This window comes from Artemia sp. Qi Xiang Cuo, chromosome 1 (assembly GCF_049724085.1).
Source record: "Artemia sp. Qi Xiang Cuo chromosome 1, ASM4972408v1, whole genome shotgun sequence".
Lineage (NCBI taxonomy): Eukaryota > Metazoa > Arthropoda > Branchiopoda > Anostraca > Artemiidae > Artemia > Artemia sp. Qi Xiang Cuo.
The window spans coordinates 4,715,282-4,731,993 of NC_142794.1; the positions used below are offsets into that span (position 1 = coordinate 4,715,282).

The following is a 16,712-nucleotide window of genomic DNA, read 5'->3' on the forward strand; positions in this document are numbered from 1 at the left end:
GGGAAATGATGGGCGTAAGGGGGGGGGGGGGGCTAGTTGCCCTCCAATCACTTTCGACTATTAAAAAGGCCACTAGCTCTTTAAATTTCCAATCAAATGAGTATTTTTTGAAGTTTATACGACAACGCCTTCTATAAAAACCTTATATGGCCCCAAGGGCATAACTTAAAACCCTTGCCCTGAGTGTTATGGGGGAGTTTCCTTCTCAGAATCATATTTTCTATCTGGAAATCAACTACGCTGAACAAAATGGCTGTCTCAAAATTCTGATTGGGTGTGTTTGGGGGAATAATGGGCGTGGGGGGTTAGTTGCCCACCAATCACTTTCGACTATTTAAAAGGGTACTAGCCATTTGAATTTCCAATTGAATGAGTCTCTTTTGAAGTTTCTACGACAAGGCCTTCTATAAAAACCTTATATGCCCCTTGGAATAACTTAAAACTGTTGCCGTGAGGGTTGTGGGAGAGTGTCCTCCTCAAAAACATATTTTCTATCTGGAAATGAACTACGCTGAACAATATGGCTATCTCAAAATTTTGATTTGATATGTTTGGGAGAATTTTGGGTATGGGGGGGGGCTACTTGCCCTGCAATCACTTTTAACTATTAGAAAGAGCACTAGCCGCTCCAATTTCCAATCGAATGAGCCGTTTTCGAAGTTTCTACGACAACTCCTTCGATACAAAGTGGCCACATACAAAAGGCCACAATATGTTTGTTTTTTTATTTTTTTCAACAGGCACTTCGTATCAAAGGTGTTGTCGTAGAAACTCCGAAAAGGGCTCATTCGACTGGAAATCGGGGTGGCTAGTTCCCTTTTTAATAGTCGAAAGTGATTGGACCGCCACTAGCCCCCCCTCCCCCAACGCCCGTCATTCTCCTAGTCACATCCAATCAAAATTTTGAGATAGCCATTTTGTTCAGCGTAGTTGATTTCCACATAGAAAATATCTTTCTGAGGAGGACACTCCTCCACAACGCTCGGGGCAAGGGTTTTAAGTTATGCCATGAGGGCATATAAGAACAATGTATTATTTTACTATGTACTACGAGCTATGTATAATTTTTTCCCTTTAGAACAGGGCACTACATATGGAAGGAGTCGTCGTAGAAACTTCAAAAGGGGCTCATTCAATGTCAAATTGAGAGTTCTAGTGCCCTTTTTAATCATCGAAAGTGCTTAGAAGGGGACTAACACACCTTTCACGCCCACCATTTCCTAAAACTCATCCGATCAACATTTTGAGATAGCTTTTTTGTTCAGCGTAGTTGATATCCAGACAAAAAATATGTTTTTGAGGAGGACACTCCCCCACAACCCTCAGGGCAAGGGTTTTAAGTTATGCCTTGGGGGCATATAATGTTTTCATGGAAGGCTTTGTATTAGAAACTTCAAGAAAGGCTCATTCGGCTGACAATTTGAAGGGCTCGTGCCCTTTTTAATAGTCGGAAGTAATTGGACGGCCACTACCCCCCCCCCCACGCCCATCATTCCCCCAAACAAATTCATTCAAAATTTTAAGACAGCCATTTGGTTCAGCGTAGTTTATTTCCGGATAGAAAATATGTTTTTGAGGAAGACACTCCCCCACAACCCTCAGGGCAAGGGTTTCAAGTTATGCCCTGGGGGCATATAAGGTTGTTATAGAAGGCGTTGTCGTAGAAACTTCAAAAAAGGTTCATTCTATTGGAAATTCAAAGGGCTAGTGCCTTTTTTAATAGTCGAAAGTGATTGGAGGGCAACAAGCCCTCCCTCCCCCCATGCCAATTATTTTCCCAATCACGTCCAATCAAAATTTTGAGATAGCCATTTTGTTTAGCGTAGTTGATTTCCTGATAGAAAATATGTTTTTTAGGAGGTGACTCCCCCACAACCCTTGGGGCAAGGGTTTTAAGTTATTCCTTCAGGGCATATAAGAGTGATGTTGGCACAATGTACTTATTATAATTTTTTCCCCTTTAGAGCTGGACACTTCATTTGGAAGAAGTCGTCGTAGAAACTTCAAAAGGGGCTCATTCGATTGGAAATTAAGAGTTCTAGTGCCCTTTGTAATAGTCGGAAATGATACTAGCCACCACCACCCCCCCCCTCCTACGACCATCGTTCCCCCAAACACATTAAATAAAAATTTTTAGATAGCCATTTGCTTCAGCGTAGTTAATTTTCAGATAGAAAATATGTTTTTGAGGAGAAAACTCCCCCACAACCCTCAGGGCAAGGGTTTTAAGTTATGCCCTGGGGGCCTTAAAGGTTTTTTATAGAAGGCGTTGTTGTAGAAACTTCAAAACAGGCTCATTCGAATGGAATTCGAAGGGCTAGTAACCTTTTTAATACTCGAATGTGATTGAAGTGCAACTAGCCCCCCCCCCACCCTTAATTCCCCCAACACACCCAATCAAAATTTTGAGATAGCCGTTTTGTTCAGCGTAGTTGATTTCCTGATAGAAAATATGTTTTTGAGGAGGACACTCCCCTACAACCCTCAGGGCATGGATTGTAAGGTATGCCCTGGGGGCAAATAAGGTTTTTATATAAAGCCTTGTCGTAGAAACTTCAAAAAAGACTCATTCGATTGGAAATTCAAAGGGCTAGTGCCCTTTCAATAGTCGAAAGAGATTGGAGGGCAACTAGCCCCCCTCTCACGCCCACTTTTCCCCAAACACGTCCAATCAAAATTTTTAGATAGCCATTTTATTCAACGTTTTTGAAAGTTTTGGAAATTAGGTCTGTAAGGATGACGACCTCTCCCCCCACAGCCCTCAGGGCAAGGGTTGTAAGTTAAGCCTTTGGGAATATAAAGTTTTTATTGAAAGCGTTGTCATAAAAACTTCAAAAGAGCTTATTCAATTGGAAATTGAAAGGTTTACTGACTGGATAGCGACTAACGCCCCTCTGAGGCACACAATTTTCCAAAAAACATCCAATCAAAAGGTTGAGATATCCATTTTGTTCAACGTAGTTGAAAGTTCAGGAAATTAGGTCTTTTAGGATGATAACCCCCACAGAGCCCTCAGTGCAAGTATTGTAAGTTATGCCCTGGGGCCATATAAGGTTTATATAGAAAGTTGTTGTATATTTCATAGGTAGCATGATCGCGCTGCGTAAGTAAAGAATGGGGACACTCAAGAACGAGACAAGAAACGGGGACTAAGTAAAGAGGAGGACACTCTCCACAATCCTAAGTGCAAGAGTTTTAAGTTGTGCCCTGGGGGTATAAAAGAACGATGTTGGCATAATGTATTATTTATTAATTATTTCCTTTTGAGGAGGGCACTTCGTATCAAAACTGTTGTCGTAGAAACTTCAAAATGCGCTCATTCAATTGGAAATTGGAGTGGCTTGTGCCCTTTTTAATAGTCAAAAGTGATTGGAAGGCAACTAACACCCCTCTCACGCCCACAATTTCCCCAAACACATCCAATCAAAATTTTGCCTTTAGAAAGCGTTGTCGTTTCCAAAAGGGCTTATTCGATTGGAAATCGAAAGGCATAGCGCCCTTTTTAATAGTCGGAAGTGATTGGAAGGCTTGACATTTTTATAGTAAAGATCGAAGTGGGTATAATGTATTATTTTATGTTGTTGTTGTTGTTTATACCAAAGCACTTTGTATCGAAAGAGTTGTCGTTGGAACTTTGAAAAGGACTCATTCGATTGAAAATAGAAAGGGTTGATGCCCTTTTTAATAGTCGGAAGTGATTTGAGGAAAACTTATCCCCCTTTCACTCCCACCCTCCCAAACCCACCCTCCCCACGCCATCCCTCCCATTTCTGCTCTTAAAATTTAACCAAATCTAAATAGCGTAAGTGTATCCAAGCTATCAAAGAAAGTAAACAGATTTTTTTACGAATGGTATCATGTTTTCCATTTCAGGTCAACTAGAGGAGGTATGAAACTAAATTAAACATTACTATTTGTGTCTAGATTTTTAAAAGGGTGTATACTGTTAAAAATTGCTAAAAACATTTCTCCAGCATACAAATAGCAAGCCAAACTATAAAGTCTTAAAAAACGAAAAGATTTAAAGTATAATTTTCTTTTTCCCTGAAAAGTCTATGTCAATATAAAACGAACAGAAATTAATTTTAAAAACTTCTTCCACAAAATAAGTTTTTCAAAGAAAAGTAAAAAAAACTCTACCAAGCGTGAAACTACCACAAATCAGCATCGATAAATAAATGAAACCCAAAACGAACAGAAATTACAATAAAAAACCGAGTCAAACTCAAAACGAGCAGGAATTAACATAAGTTGGGCGCAAAACCCCTATGCCTTCCCAAGGCCAGAACAAAATTTGTGCTTTTCTGAAAAAAACATAAACGCCTTAACTTTTATAACTTTAAAAGAGATCGGAGGGCGACTAGCCCCCCCCCCCTCCTCCACGCCCTCAATACATCCGATCAACAATTTGAGATAGAAATTTTGTTAAAAATAGTTCAAAATTTTGATAGCAAAAAATTAGCTGCTGACACAGCCCCCCCGGTCCTGGGGGTAGGCGTTGTAAGGTATGCCATGGGGGCACATATGGTTGTTATAGTAGGGATGCTCGTATAAATTTCCTAGAAGGCTCATTTAACCGGAAATTGAAAGATATAATTGACTTTTTAAGAGTTAAAAGTGATCGGAGGTTAGGTAGCCTCCCCCCACACTCTATTTTTTTTCCCAGTAGCACTTCACATAGAAGGGATCGTCATATAAACTTCAAATGGGGCTCATTCGATTGGAAATTGAGAGTACTAGTGCCCTTTTTAAGTGTCAAAAGTGATCAGAAGGTAACTGGCCCCCCAATCCCTTTTTTCCCAAATACATCTGGTAAAAAATTTGAGGTAGCCAACATCAAATTGAATATTTTATGCAGTATCCAAAACATTGTCTGTTGGGAAACTATATTCGTCTTTAACAACTTTAAAAAGAACTAATAAATTAAACTGAATATTGTATGTAAAATGATATTAATTGCTGAAAGCTCACCAGCTCAAAAATTTTACTGTAATTTTAATGTTTATTTTCAATAGTAAGTACAAAAGAAAACATTTGTCATAAAACTGGTTTTCAGTAAAGTGCCAATGACGCAGTAGGTTTTAGACATTTACAATGAGAGAAGGAGGTTATACCCAAACTCTTATTTGTAGTGATTTTTGTTCGTTTCAAGCTGGATTTGCATATTCAATTTAAGTTCCACTCGTTTTAAGATTTATTTATCAATTTATATTAATATCTCTTGTATGTTTGTTTGCATTCATTGTTTATTTAATTTCTGTTCGTTTTAAGTTTAATTTATACTTCAATAGGAAAATATTTTTTTTCCATTTTAAGTTTGATATTCATATTCAATCTAAGCATTACTCGCTTTAAGATCTATTTATTCATTTATATTATTACTTGTTGAATGTGTTTACTATGATAGTTTATTTAATTTTTGTTTGCTTCGGACTTAATCTATTATTTAATAGTACTTTCTGGTCGTTTTGAGACTTAATCTTAAGAAGTATTCTTATCTGCTAATATTACGTTTGGAATTGCATTTGATGCTATTTTACGATAGGATTTATTGGTAAGTTTTTTTTTAATTAATCATTAAAAACTGTTACTATTTATATTCTAATCCCCTAGTATAACATTAAGTAAAAGCTATTTTACTCATGAGAATAATCTACACTTTTTTTCTCCTTTATTTCTAATTTCGGCGAGTCAAGTCATCATCGTGTCGAGAACTTTCCTTTTAATCTTTTACCTGTGTAGGTAGGAGGGACAATATATTACTATTAAAGCAGTGTTATTCCTGGGGTTTCAGATAGGAATGTCAAGTCATAAGACGTGTAAGAGAGGAATAAAGTTAGTTTAATTCAGCTGTTAAAGTTTGAGAAACTATTTTGTATATTATTGTTTTGGAACTAATGCAGAAACCCCCAATTTATTGGTTGTGATTCTTTATTACTGTTAAACTGTAGAATCTTTATTTTTTTGGTTATATATTTTTATTATTTGTTTTTTAATGGCTACAATGTTCTAAATTTACACTTATCCAGCTATTAGTTCTATGTTATGTATTTTTTTTTTATTAGAATTTCAGGTTTTTGTTTGTTCTATGTTAATGAATTTCGTTGAATGTTTTAGATTATCTTTTGCTTTAGAAAAAGTAGATTTTAAAAATGATTTGAGAAAAAAAACCTGTAAAGGCTGTACAATTAATTTTATATATGTATATAATGTCTGTATATTTACATTTTTAAACCTAACAAAAAAGAAAAAGTAGTTGCCTGTGCTTAATAATCTTTACTTCTAAAATTTCTATGTGTCTGTTTAGTAGAGAAATTGTTTAAGAATTTGAAATTACTTTTACCATGTGAACTTGTCAATCCCTTTAATTTTCCGAACCTTCCTTTGTCACCAAAACGTGAAGATGATCCTTTGCTCAATATACATAACATGTTACGACCATACAAATCTGAAGACAACATCCAGGAATTGCAACCCAAATGTTCTAACAATGAACGTGTACCTAAAACACTGTATTTTTGTTGATTGGAATGCATTGCATATTTTTTATTGGACATAAACAGGATAAAGAGACTTAATCTTAAGATGGAACGTTAGTTTTATCTTTTTCCAATTTACAGGTGTTCGTCAAACTACTTTTGGTGTCTTCAATGATTATTTTAAATTTTCGCTTGAAAGTAGTTTTGCAGTTTTTGTTATTTTCAAAAGGCTTGATAATAAGCCTTAAAACTATATATCTGTTTAAATTTTGTAAACCATATTTACAGTTTATATTCCCCCTCAAATTGAGAGACAAAGTAATAATTTTGTCTATTATTTTAATTCTTAGGTGAATTTTTAGTTTAAAATATCAGTTTAATGAAAATACTAGATTCAAACAAAAATACCTAATTCATTTTTTGCAGATGAAGTCAAAAGTTTTTGGTCTGTTTAGGAAGTTTTCTGTCTGGAAGTTTTGGAAGTTTTTTTAGTTTTTTTGTCTGTGGTTTTGAATATTTAGCTAGAAGAACATACCGAGTCTCATCGGATTAAAAAAAAACGAAAGTCTCGTTTTCCTCAGAGGGATGAATACTTTTAATACAAAGTGAAAAACGATGACAAGAAAAAAAAAATCAGAAAATCAAAAGAAGCAGAAAATTGGCTGATATTATCTGAACTGCCTAACAGAAATTTTTAGTGTAGAATAGTAATTCACTGAAAACACTAGATTCAAACAAAAGTACTGAATTCATTTTGTGCAGATGAAGTCAATAGTTTTTTTGTCTTTAGGGAGATTAGGGAGTTTGTGACATTCAGGGAGTTTTTTTGTCTGGAAGTTTGTGGAAGTTTTTTAGTTTTTTTTCTCTGTTGTTTTAAATATTTAGCTAGAAAAACATAGCGAGTCTCAGTGAGTTAAATAAACGAAAGTCACATTTTACTCAGAGGGATGACTCGTTTTAATACAAAGTCAAAAATGATGAAAAAAAAATTGAAGTAAACAATCATAGCTTAGCGAAAATTTTAAACTAAGCAAACATCTTGTCTGCGTATAAACATACGACGATGAACTCTTGCTAGTCCTGTTTTCAATCATCAGTTATCAGTCGCCTGTGACCATTTATCAGTCACAGCGTAAATATTGTTTTATTGAACAATTTGCTTTTAGCCGATGAACAGTGAACTAAAAGAATGTATTTATTGTTTTCAGTTCAATAGAAATTTTTAATCTGAATTATGTGTATGTATCTATAAAAAAAAGCATAACACAGCAAATAAATCTGCTCGCAAGGTACTCCAGCCTGACTGTATGTTACAAAGGAATTTTTTTTACGATTTAAAAGAACTCAAATGCTGATGGCAATTTCACTATGTGCGGCCGAAGTATCTAGAGTTTGTTTTATTGTTTTTAATTATCTATTGAAATGATTTAATATTATACTAATATAAGACTTTCAAAACATTTTGAAAGATTTATCTATGTTTTCGGTGTTAAGAGATTTGATTTTTCGTGTTATTTTTTTTATTTATTTATTGATAGTGATTTGTGGTAGTTTTACGCTTGGAAAATTATTTGACTTAATTTTTACTAATTCTTGGAATAGAGCTCTTTACTTTTCTTTGAAAAACTTGTTTTGTGGAAAAAGCTTTTAAAAATTTATTTCTGTTTGTTTTTTATTGGCGTATTCTTTTTCATCGAAAAAATTATATTTTATATCTTGTTAGTTTTTTTTTTCATAGGAATCCATAGCATGGGTTGCTGTTTTTATGTTGGAGAAACTTTTTCAGTAATTTTGAATCCTGACACAAACAATATTTTTTAATTTTTTAGCTTTTGAAGTTGATCTGAAAAATAAAACTAAATATCCTTCCCAAAAGATTCTATCTATGCTCCCTGATAACCTGGATACTACACTTACACTTTTTTTTGTTTATTTGAATTGTAATAGCAGATGTAGTAATCATACTATCCCCAAAAGTTTCAACTTAATACCCTTACGCATTCTCGGTATATTGCTGATTTTTCTTATTGGTAACCATAAACACAATACCTTTTGATTTATTTCACAGTTACATTTAGTTTTAAAGCATACGAGATCGATTGCATGGGGGGGGGGGGGGTTAAAAAACCTAAAATACCAAAATACATAGCTACTGGACAACCTTACTAGTCAGAACAAAATAACTGCCTCACTATTTTGACTTGATGTGTTTTGAAAAGGAATGAGCCTGACTGAAGGGCTGCTTGCCCTTCAATCTTTTTTTATTCATAAAAAGGGCACCAGAACTTTTAATTTTGAATATAATTAGCTCCTTGAAAAGTTTCAATGATATTTCTAGCTATTATAGAGTGGTGCTGCCTATTATATTTCTGATATGCCCAATTTGAAAACCTGAATGCATAAATTCCGTCCTAACAGCCTTAGCGTCATAATTTACATTAATTGTAATGGCAGCATTAAAATATACATATAGTGCCTTCTGACTATTTCAAAATCTCCCACAAATCACATTTAACGATCCATATTAACAATATTTTTGTGCTTCAGACATTTCATTGTCACCTTTTTGTAAGTCGACATGCTCAAGGTTTTTTTTAATTTAGTTCAACATCTGCCTAAATATTTCTTCAAAGCTTCACCTCAATACCTTTAGCTCAGGCAGTAGCAATAGTTGTAGCAGCATTAGTAGCAGTATGTCCATAGGACCTTTGGTTTCTTCAACATGCCCTTCAGTATTTGCTGAAAGTTTTCTTGTTCAAACCTTGCACAAATAGTCAATTTCTCTCAAAACTGTTTATTTGTCAGAAAAAAGAATGAAAAAGGGCTGATAGCTATCATGGTGTACATATAGTTAAAGCAAATTATGAGAAAGTTGGAAAGTGGAATACTTGTAGTCTAAAACAGCCATCCTACAATGTAGCAGCAATTCTCTGTTTATTTTTGTGATTAGAGCAAAACCTTTTTGAACACCTGCTCTTGATCCATTTAGATCGTTTTCGCAGGCCAGAAAATCCTAGGATACCAATTTTCAAAAATATTTTTGATGAGCATAGATTTTTGCTTTCGCTTATAGTACTTGTTGTTATTTATATTCTAACCATACATTTTTTCCATTTTCAATTTTGACTTGTAATTGTCATTTTTAAAAGTATACTAATTGTAGATTGCTATGTTCTTCATGGTCTAGGTTATTCATTTGTCTTCTAAATATTATGAAACTGCATAAAATACTTTTGCAAAAAGACCCATAATACGTTGTATTTTATACTTATCTATGGCTCTTGTGTAATTTTGCCTGCATTAAAAACACTAAAAATGATAAGACCACTACTGAGATAAATATGATTGATGATTTTAAAATGTGCTCATAAATATAAGGTCACTCCCATGAATCTTTTTTTCCATGCTCTTAACGAATTTTTTCAAACTCTAAAATTTTATTACTCAGCATGACATTTTTTTTTCGAAATGTGTTTGCAAATATTTGGTGACAATGTAGTTTGGTTTATCTTTAGTAAGTTCCTAAAAAAAATCTTAGAACGGTGCCATTAAAAAGCTTGGACGGCTAATTTCTGGTGAATTTTTGTTCTAAATTGACGCCATTTTAAGGGGTTTGAAGTAATTAAAAAAATTTATTTATAACCCGCTATACAAAATAAATGTGGAGTAAAAAAGAAAAACAAAATACTATTATCCACAAGGAAATAATAAGAAAACACAAAATAAATAACATAACAATATTTATAAATCTCTAATCTGGAAAAACATAATTGAGGGGGTCACTGGCACATATCTTCCTGGGAGTTTTGATCTTCAGGTCCTTAGCGATGTTGTCAAGCAGTACTATAGGGTTGATAAGTCAAAAACGACAAATAATCTTGTGATTTCTGTACCACCATGGTAAATATAGCAGGAACTGTCAATAGGCACTGTTTAGGCAGTGTCAATATTTATGCACTCTGTCTTAGGTTACAGCTGTCACTGCAACCATGGTACATAGATAATATATTAAATAAGGGTATTTTTTGTTGTTTTTTACATCCGTATATTGTTTTCAAGTGTAATTAAAGAGTTATGGTAAAAAGGTAAAATTTGTTTCATAATAACATTGGAATAGATAATGAATCAATATTTTCATGAATAAAAGAGGAGTTGAAGGCATATTTAGACCTTGTCATAAGTGGGTCCCTGAAAGATTGTCCTCCTATGAGAATTTGAGAGAAACTTTCCAGGAACAGTTGAATACTAAACTTGAGAGCTTAAAATTTGATAATGTGGAAGATGGTTGGAATAATTTTATAAAAATAATTTGTCAAGTTGCTGAAGGTGTATTAGGGAAGAAAGCTAGAACTGCAGCTAAGAATATTAGTGAAAAGGCTTTATGTTTAATAGAAAGGAGAAAGGACGTGTACAAGAATTATCTGAGGGATAGATCACATGAAAACAAAAGAAATGTAAATAAAGTGGAGAAAGCATTGAAATATGAACTAAGGAGGTGTGAAGTGGAGGCCTTGGATAAAATTGCCGAGGATTTAGAAGATGCAGCTAGACGGCATAATAGTAAAATATTGTACTGGCACGTTAACAAATTGAGAGGTAGTAGTCAATCCGGACTTGTCCCAGTTAAAGATAGGAATGGGGTGGCAATTAGCGATAAGACAAAAGCTAAAGCAAGATGGGCCGAACATTTTGAGAATTTGCTTAACCGAGATAGAGTTGCAGGAAAAAATATAGAGGAAAATGAAATAGTTTGTGATACCTTGGATGTGAATGAGGATTTGTTTTGTGAGGAGGAATTAGAAACAGTACTAAAAGGATTAAAGAATAATAAGGCTCCAGGTGCTGATAGGGTAGTAAATGAGTTTCTTAAATATGGTGGCTCTGAGGTTAGAAATAAGTTATTGGAGATTATGAATATGATTTTTGAAAAAGGGAAGTACCTAACGATTTTAGGAAAACCTTAATTAAGCCACTTTATAAGAAAGGTGATAAAAGTGAGTGTGGTAATTATCGAGGCATTAGTCTGGTCTCTGTAGGTAGCAAATTGCTTAGTAATATGATACTTTTTAGACTGAGAGATGCCGTAGACAAAGTTTTAAGAGAAGAGCAGTGCGGTTTTAGAAAAGGTAGAGGATGTGTTGACCAAATTTTCAATCTTAGGTTAATAATTGAGAAGTTCTTAAGTTTTCAAACACCTTTGGTCCTCAGTTTTATAGATTACGAGCGAGCGTTCGATTCCGTTGATAGAAGAGCTTTAGTAAAGGTTTTATTCATGTACGATATACCAGACAAATACATTAAAGTTATTAGCGCTATGTACGAAAATAACACTGCTGCAGTTAAGGTAGGAAATGAGGCTAGCAGCTGGTTTTGTATTCAATTAGGAGTTAAGCAGGGTAGTGTTCTATCCCCCTTTATATTGATTATTTTGATGGACTTTGTTTTAAGGAGCACTGGAAAGGTAATGGGAGACCACGGAATCAAATGGGGAGGAAAAAGTCTCCTGGACTTGGATTATGCTAATGATTTAAGCATCCTAGATGAAAGTGCGAGCAAAATGAATGAAGTTTTAGAGGTGTTGCGAGTTCAGGGTGCTAGGAGTGGTTTGAAAATTAATGTTAGGAAGACCAAGTCACTAAGGCTAGGAATAAGTGAAGATGAAAAGGTGACGTTGGGTAATGAAAAGATTGATCAGGTGGGCAGTTTCACTTACCTTGGTAGTATTATTAGTAAAGATGGTGGGAGCAGTGAAGATGTTAAAAATAGAATAGCCAAGGCTCAGGGTGTTTTTTCACAGTTAAAAAAAGTCTGGAAGAATAGGAAGATAAGTCTGCAAACCAAGATTAGAATCTTAGAAGCTACAGTGATGACAGTGGTCAAATATGGCTCTGAAGCATGGACGCTCCGAAAAGCGGATGAAGATTTGCTAGATGTTTTCCAGAGAAATTGCTTAAGGATTGTTCTGGGTACCCGGCTGACTGTCCGTATTTCAAACAATAGGCTATACGAAAAATGTGGTTCAATACCGCTTTCTAGGTCTATAATGAAAGAAAGGTTGAGGTGGTTAGGGCAGGTTGTTCGGATGAAGGATGACAGATTGTTCTTTTCGGCCAGCCATCTGGGGCTAAACGGAAGGCAGGTCGTCCCCGTCTGGGTTGGGAGGACGTCATAAAGAAATATTTAAAGGAACTGGGACCTTCATGGGCGAGTGTAAAAAGGGAGGCTTTGAATAGATTGGGGTGGAGGAGGAGCGTGCGTAGCCGTGTTGGCCTCAGGCGGCTTGGTGCTGCGATGAGTTGTTAGTAGTAGTAGTAGTTTAGAAGGTAATTACTTAATTTTTAATAATTTTTAAATTGATAAATAAAATGCTGATACATAATGCATTGGTTTATCAAGTATTGATTCCGAGTTCAAAGTTAATAGATCGCTCATAAATTGAATATTTTATTAATATTATCAAACCAGAAAGGTTTTTCAGTGAAGTATAATCCCAGTGAATGCCAGTCTAGAAAAATCTAATAAAACATAGTTCAGCGAAAAGAATTATTCTTTGTGCATTAATTAATGACTTTATAGCTTTTGGCTTAAGTCCAAGCCAATAGCTCTAACATGAATGTTATAAGATATAGGTTATCCAGTCATTCAAAGTGTTGTTTCCAAGACTAGAAATTTCCTCTGAATAACAAGCAGATGGATGCCTAGGTTTTTGTTTTAGTTGGAACTCGCCTTTGACTAATAAATCAACTTTTTCCCACTGCTGCTTGTGATGAAAAATTTCCCTCTTTATCTGATTAATCTTGGACGATAGCGTATGAGATATTGCATATTGCCCTGAGTTTTCTGTATGCAATCACCAGATCAAGCTGTTCAGTCTGAAGCTTTTTAGCGAGAATCCTTGTCTCAAACAGGACTTGGCATAGGAACATAAGTATCAGAATAAAATCAAAGCATATGATGCGGTTATTCAGAAGTCGGACTATTTCTTTCATTATCCTTTGAGAACTTAAACAATAGTGTCAAAGATGATCCACAACGTTGTCAATATATCTGACCTAGAGATCCATCTTGACATAATTCTTGAGACAGATTCTTTAGCTTCAGTGTCGGTTCAGTATTTTCAACTGCTTGTTTGTAAGCAATAACTTGTTTCATCTTGCAATTGCTGCAAGAATTTCAAACGTTTTTTTTTTATTAGCGAGGTGTTGCTACGGGCTCCTTCTCTCATGAGATTCTCTCTGTGAGTAATAAGCTAAATTTAGCGTACATATCTTCCCAGTTCGGACCATATGAGTTCCAGGAAATCATGTCAATTACCAAACATCTTGCTTGTATAATCGTAGCTTTAAACATAAGAATCTATCTCTACATGTGCCTACATTTTTTAAGATTTTTAGTTTTTTTCATAGTAACGTACGGCCAATTTGATTCTTTTGGCTGATTATGTCGCAAACGGATTCTAAACAACCTGCTTGGCTGCTAAAATCAAATTAGGCTTTTTGTTTTTGTGAAAATGGTATTGATCCTTTTACGATACTCCTTGTCAAATTAATTCATGCACCCTAGCATTTTATTTTCCCTTGATTCGTTCTTAAATTTGACATGTCTAATTCCTTTCATTAATCTACTCTTTTGCACTTAAATTATATCATCCAAATCATATATTTTGCTTAAAAATACAATGTTAGAACTAATATATGGGTCCCTTGGGCGGGCGTTACTCTCTTTACCATCCACAGCGTATAATTTACTACCCACATAACCTGTTATGAAACTTGAATCAGGTCTTTTCACATTGAAAGTAACTGATACTAGTTAGTACCAATTAAGTTTTCTCCCAATCCTTCCAGTCAGTAAAACCGGTGTGTTTGTTGACTTATATTCGTATTTTTAAATTTTTCATTCAACCAAATAAAAAAAAATGGAGCACCATCTGTAAAATCAGAGTATGCGATGATAAAACCGTCGCATCGATGGACCAGGATAAAGCTTCCAGTAGATGTCGAGGTGGTTTCTTAATACATTCAAGTCATTCATTTTGGTTTGTAACTATTTACAAACGTATTATTTGATCAAATGGAAAAATGGAAAACTGTGGCACAATCTTTAAAATCACGGCATAAGTGAAAAAAACTGCTGCACCTACTCACCATGATTGATATTTTGGGAGATGATATGTCATTATTTTTGTGGTTTATATTTAACCAAATACAAGTTTTGACAGCGTCGGTAAAAATCTTGGCACTTCTCGCCACGATTTCATCCACTTGTAAGGTTGCCCCTTCTTTATCAGGGCTAAAATTTGGTAGCGTCTTATGTCTGAGGCTTGGGTAAGAATCGATGCTCAGAATTCAGTGACAACTGATATTTATTATAAAAGGAAATAAAAGGAAAATATTCTAACTCTAATTATTTTAAGTACTTCTAAAACATCTTCTATATCAGTTGTCTAAAAATCTATTAGTTTGCCTGCTGAATCCATAAATGTTTAACGACAAAAAAGGATTGAGATAATTTTAGGCTATCGAATGTTTCTAATTGAAAGATATACATTTGAATAGCTAGTCAAGGCTTGAGTTCTGGGGAATTAAAATCCTTTAGTTCAAATTATTCTGTCTCGAGTGAGCCAAACTAGGAATAACCATACTTGATTAGTACTAATTTATTACATTAACCCAAACCAAGATATCCTATGTTTATATCTTGCTCAAGGAATTTGTGTTCCTTGTACTTTTGATAAGCTTTAACTTCAACAGGGAAAACTCTTAATTGAACATATCTAGACATAAAGAGCGTAGAACTTTTAGTTTGACAACATTATTCCCTTTTTCCCTAACCTGTTTGTATAAACAATGAGGCCACCCTTGTATAAACAGTCGGTACGGGATTATTGAAATGAAAGAATTACTAAAAAGGGAATAGGGTTCTCATCCGTATACACTTCAGAAAAATCCACAAGGTGGTGAGTAATGTTTTGTTCGATAATTCCAAGTGTCTGGGTTTGAGATCATTACAAACAACAGGATAAGTTTCAAGGAAAACTAGACTGGAAAAAGAAAGCACAAAAGGCTCTCCTAACATTGGCTTCTTTTTTAAAGTTTCCCTGTCCTGAAACCTTCGGTTATTCAAAGCCTCTTATACAAGTTTAAATATTTGGGAACAAATTAATCTTAGCTTATTTTAATCTTTAAAATAATGTCTTTTGTCTCAATGGCTCAAGCTTTGGCTAAGTGAAATATACTAACCGAATTATAAACCCAAATCACCAAAATATAATAAAATTCCTAAACTATTGAGAGCGTATTTTTCTGTTGCTAGTCTGTTTTAGTTAGCTTTACCATCCCATAATTAATAAACTCTTTATGAGTCTATTGACAACCCTCAAATGGAAATTTCTGCTCTGACTCCAATTTCAGTTAAAATATCTCAAATGTAAGCATTAAATCTATTTGCTCAACTCAGCATAAGACCTGAGTTTAGCCCAGGGGACATTCATCTCTTCTAAGCTTATTATCTGATTTCAGTGGTTTTCAAAGGAAATTTATGCAGGCTATTAGTAGCTTTTTATCATAGTTAAAAAGAACTTCACTTACTCATATTCCTTGGTTCCGAGGCAAAACTACCTCGATTTTTGCCTCCTCTGTAAGTTATATTCATTTTGCTACTTGATCCGTTTAGCGACCTTCCCTGCTCTCTTAGCCAGTCGACCACTTTTTGATAAAAGGAGTTTTTTCCAGTGTTTCAAGGCTTTTCAGTCCCTTTTGTTTCAGACCCATAGCTGGTCTAGATCAGAACGTCAAATATTTATCGTGGGCTCAATGGTCGTCTAATTCTTGGAAAAAGAAGTGTCACCGAAAGATTCATGACTATTAACGCAAAGTGCAGTTATTTTCAAATTCAAGCTAATTTGAAAATGTCGCTATATTTCTGACCTATTGAAGCAAAAGGGAATTCCGAATTTTACTGAAATTGAGTTACTAAATTTTCACAAATTAAGGCCTCCTTACAATCTCCCCCACTTAAAATCTTAGTATAGTTTTCTTTTAAGAGGAATAAACAAAAGGAAACACAACATTACTAAGATCCATTGTAACTCAATTTCTCCTTATATTACTTCTAAATTGAACCCCTGAGACTTTTGGTTTCGATAATCTGTATATAAATTTCTTAATTTTCTGAATATCAGTCCTACTGAAAGAAAACCTATCATATGGATAAAGAGTGTAAAAATGTTAT

The 16,712-nt window shown here is 34.5% G+C and overlaps 1 protein-coding gene across 1 annotated transcript in view; it reads left to right on the forward strand.

The window, feature by feature from the left end:
• The window catches only part of LOC148955930 (AMP deaminase 1-like), a 56,266-nt gene that overhangs the window by 36,762 nt on the left and 2,792 nt on the right, over positions 1–16,712 (forward strand).